Here is a 5,372-nt window from a genome sequence, read left to right on the forward strand (position 1 = left end):
CCACTGCACAGCACACACTGCACAGCACACCACCGCACAGCACACACTGCACAGCACACACTGCACAGCACACACTGCACAGCACACACTGCACAGCACACACTTCACAGCACACCACTGCACAGCACACACTGCACAGCACACACTGCACAGCACACCACTGCACATCACACACTGCACAGCACACCACTGCACAGCACACACTGCACAGCACACACTGCACAGCACACACTGCACAGCACACACTGCACAGCACACCACTGCACAGCACACACTGCACAGCACACACTGCACAGCACACCACTGCACAGCACACACTGCACAGCACACACTGCACAGCACACACTTCACAGCACACACTGCACATCACATCACTGCACAGCACACCACTGCACAGCACACACTGCACAGCACACCACTGCACAGCACACACTGCACAGCACACACTGCACAGCACACACTTCACAGCACACACTGCACAGCACACACTTCACAGCACACACTGCACAGCACAGCACTGCACAGCACAGCACTGCACAGCACACCACAGTGCACACCGCAGTGGCACCACCCACAATGGCTCCTTTCTTTCATTTTGGCTTTAGTCTGACAAACGCCTTCACCAATTAAGTTCAGCAAAGCCAGAATTTCTCATTCCTGAAGATTTGCCCTAAGGACAGAATAATTAGTGGCCGAAGCTGGATGGGCAAGGACCACTCACAGAGTACCAAGGCCTGGAAAACATTCCCCTAGTGTGCCAGTTGAGTTCAATGTCGTCCTTAGCTACTTAGTTAAGTTTGAGGCCAGCCTGGGCTAATTGAGACCCTGTCTCAAAACAAAACTTAAAAAAAAAGTAAAATAACATACCCTTAGTTGTCTTTGGTCACTGAGCCTGGGGGTGTTGGTCACCAGCCTTGGCCAGCCTAGCCACACAGATGGGCCACTTCTTACATTGCATCTAATCACCAGTCTGAGGTCCCCTGCTTCCCGGGCCACTGGCCTGCTGCAGGTGCGACTGTCACTCATTCCACTCCGACAGAAGATAGGAGAGGGAATTCATTTCACCAGCTGGCTTCAGAATTCATTTTCTGAGATGCAGCCAGCCTTGTTTAGGAAAATGCCTTAATTAGTCCTGGGGGTGGCAAGAGAGGCCCAGAGGCCAGGAGATGAAAAGGGCCTGCGAAGACACAGCCAGCCTCCTCCACGGGAGAACACAGCGGTGCCTGGCACGGAGCTGGCAAAGCTCTCAGAGGCAGAGACCAGAGATCAAGAGCCAGGGACAGATGGGACATCACAGGACCTTCAGCGGCAGTCTTGAGCCCTGGGGCTGTGGTGCAGGACCGTGAGGCATTGTCTGAGCTGGACCTGCTCATAAAGGGGGCAGAGACAAACAGGAGTCGGGACCCACCAGAGCCCTGCCTGCCTTCCACAAAGGTGGGCATTCAGAAGTCCTGAGTTCCTGAGACACTGCAGGAGTGCCAATAAGTGATCACACAGAAACAGCTCTTGAGTTTGGAGGAGGTGGCAATCCATGTAGGTCCTGCCATCACTGCCTTCCACTCTGTAGTGCGGTGATGACGACTCTTCCTGGAAACCGCGCCTAGTTTACATGGAGCCGAGGATGGACCCCAGGGCTTTGTGAGCGCTAAGCTATCTGCCAAGCGCAGGCTTGCCCATTGCTCTGTGTGGAAGGGGTGTGTGTGTGGAAGAGGTGTGTGTGTGGGAGGGATGTGGGGGGTCCCATTCATTTTTCAAGACAAAGTCTCATGGAACCCAGTGGAACCCAGATTAATCTTAAACTGCTGACCGTCCTGCCTCAGCACTGCTGAGGTGATGGCCATGTGCCACCATGCATGATATCACCATGGTGATAGCATGTGTGTGTGTGTGTGTGCAGGTGTGTGTGTATGTGCAGGTGTGTGTGTATGTGCAGGTGTGTGTGTATTTGTAGATGTGCATGTTTGCAGGTGTGTGTTTGCAGGTGTGTGTGTGCAGGTGTTGTATGTGCAGGTGTGTGTTTGCAGGTGTGCGTGTTTGCAGGTGTGTGTGTGTGTGTATTTGTAGATGTGCGTGTTTGCAGGTGTGTGTGTATTTGCAGGTGTGGTATGTGCAGGTGTGTATGTTTGCAGGTGTGTGTATTTGCAGGTGTGTGTGTTTGCTGTTTTGTGCAGGTTTGTGTGTGTTTGCAGGTGTGTGTGTGTTGGGGGGATTGTTAATTTCTTTTTTTTTTTTTTTTGATTTTTGAGACAGGGTTTCTCTGTGTCTTGGAACTAGCTCTTGTAGACCAGGCTAGCCTTGAACTGGGATTAAAGGCATGCGCCAGCTGCCACCACCACCACCCAGCAAGGGGTTTGTTACTTTTGAGACAGCGTCTCACTATACAGACCAGGCTGGCCTCAAACTCACAGAGATCTACCTGCCTCTGCCTCCCAAGTACTGGGATTAAAAGTGTGGGCAGCCACCACCCACCCAGCTCTCTCTGGCCTTCATATTGCGCATTGACTACGCTGGACCTGCAGTCTTACTGGAAGAACTAAAATAATCAGGGACAGCGGTGCACACTTTTAATCCAGCACTTGGGAGGAAGAGGCAGGCGGATCTCTGGGAGTTCGGATATAGCATGGTCTGCAGAGAAAGTTCCAGGACAGTCAGAGCTACACAGAGAAACCCTGTCTCAAACCCCCACCCCAAGAAAAGTTGTCTTCCTGCCCCAGAGATCTAGATTAGAGGTGGGTCCTCCAACTTCGAATCAAGCAAAAGAAATCCCTCCCAGGAATGCCCCTCAATTTTTGAGTTTTAGCTAATTTCAATCAAGTTGACAACCAAAAACCATCAGCACAGCTTGTGGACATCATTATTAAAATAAGGGCTTCTTTGTCTAGAGTTAGAACCCTCACTCCTAAGGTTACTGACGTAATGAGGGGAATTTGGGCACAGGTATACAAGCAGTGTGGAGCAGAGGCAGAGGCAGCAGTGGACTGGCCACCAGCCAGCTAGCAAATCCAAAGGGCCCAGGAAAGGCTTCATTCCTAATAAGCTGGCCACTTCACTGATGTTTGAGACAATAAGAGGGTCAGTTTCTCTCTGAGACACTGTTAATGATCTGATTTTTTTTTTGTTGTTGTTGTTGTTTTTTTTGATTTTCGAGACAGGGTTTCTCCGTAGCCTTTGGTTCCTGTCCTGGAACTAGCTCTTGTAGACCAGGCTGGCCTCGAACACACAGAGATCCGCCTACCTCTGCCTCCCGAGTGCTGCTGGGATTAAAGGCGTGCGCCACCACCGCCTGGCTGTTACTGATCTGTTTGAGTGGAAACTTGGGTGACGTGGCACAGCAAAGTTGAGGTGCCCTATAAACATGTTCTTGGAGACACGAGAGTCCTTGAGTGATGTCATCAGTTCATCTCCTGAGGAATGACGTGCTTACAGCTAGTTCCCAGAGCACACTGCTCAGTGTGCCTCAGTGCTGGGCAAACAGAGATGATGTGCATCTTCGTGATACTCAGGACATCCTGGAGGGAAGGGCAGGCTGATGGCCGAGGAGGGCCTGAGAGCACAGCCATCCCAACCAACCCTTAGACAAGGTTAGTGTTAGCACTCTTCTAGGCCACCAAGCCTTCGTGTTTCCCTCTTCCATGGAGAAGTGTTGAGATATGGGGACCACAGCCAGTGGGAGGGGTCCATCCCTTCCCCAGCTTTGGAGCCGACTTCTTCGGGACTCCAGCATATTCAGAAGAGCAGTTGAGACACCCAGCCTTGTGGACTGGGCAACCGATGTGTTCTGGGCCTTCCGTCCACAGCCATTCTTGGATTATCTGAACCTCAGCCTCTAGATTATTCTGATAAATCCCCATTCTAGGTATGTAGACCGATTTAGTCTATAAGTTCTGTTACTGTAGAGAACCCTGACCATCACAAAGATATTTCACAATACAGTCACATTGAGGACTGGCAAGATGGTTCCGTGGGTAGAGGCCCAGCCAAATCTGAGGACACAACAAAGTAGAAGAATATCAATTTCATCTGGGCGGTCACGGCACACACCTTTAATCCTGGCACTCAGTTTTGTTTTGTTTCCAGATAGGGTTTCTCTGTAGCTTTGGAGCCTGTCCTGGAACTCGCTCTGTAGTCCAGGTTGGCCTTAAACTCCCAGAGATCCGCCTGCCTCTGCCTCCCGAGTGCTGGGATTAAAGGCATGCGCCACCACCACCCAGCAAGACCCTGCTTTGAAAAACCGAAAGAAAAAGTAAAAAGGCCAGGTGGTGGCGGTGCGTACCTTTAATCCTGGCGCTTAAGGGGTGGCAGCAGAGGCAGGTGGATCTCAGAGTTTGAGGCCAACGTGGTCTACAGATCAAGTGCCAGCACAGCCAAGGCTGCTCAGAGAAACTGTGTCTCAAAAAACAAAAAAAAACCCAACCAACCAAACAAACAAACAAACAAAAAGAAATAAAAAAAATCAATTTCTGTAAATTGTCTCTTGGCATTCACTGTGTCAGGCACACGCCTAACACACACACACACACACACACACACACACACACACGCCTAATACACAGCCTAGAACACACACCTAATACACCTGCACGTGCCTAACATACACGCCTAATACGCACGTGCCTAACACACACATCTAACACATGCATGCTCCTAACACATACTTACGTGCCTAACACACGCACATGCCTAACACACACACATGCCTAACACATGCACACCTAACACACACCTAACACACACACACCTAACACAAGCACGTGCCTAATACATACATGCCTAATACACACACACCTAACACACACACTCCTAACACACACACATACCTAACACATGCATGCCTAATACACACCTAACACACACACTCCTGATGTGGGAGTGTCATATATCAATCTGTTGATTTCATTGGTTAAGTAATAAAGAAACTGCTTGGCCCTGATAAGTTAAAACATAGGTGGGAGGAGTAAACAGAACAGAATGCTGGGAGGAAGAGTAAGTGAGCTCAGAGAGACACCATGCTCCCCTCTCCCGGGCAGATGCATGCCATAAAGCAAGCCGCCAGGTCAGACATGCTGAATCTTTCCCGGTAAGACCGGTGCTACACAGATGATTAGAAATGGGCTAAATTAATATGTGAAAATTAGCCTAGAAGAGGCTAGATAGAAATGGGCCAAGCAGTGTTTAAATGAATACAGTTTGTGTGTTGTTATTTCGGGGCATAAGCTAGCCAGGCGGCCGGGGTGCTGGGGACGCAGCCCCGCTGCTCCTATTACAACACACTCCTAACACACACACACATGCCTAACCCACACACGCCTAATACACATACACGCACCTAACACATACTCACATACCTAACACACATGCACATGCCTAACACA

This window comes from Microtus pennsylvanicus, chromosome 6 (genome assembly GCF_037038515.1).
Source record: "Microtus pennsylvanicus isolate mMicPen1 chromosome 6, mMicPen1.hap1, whole genome shotgun sequence".
Classification (NCBI taxonomy): domain Eukaryota; kingdom Metazoa; phylum Chordata; class Mammalia; order Rodentia; family Cricetidae; genus Microtus; species Microtus pennsylvanicus.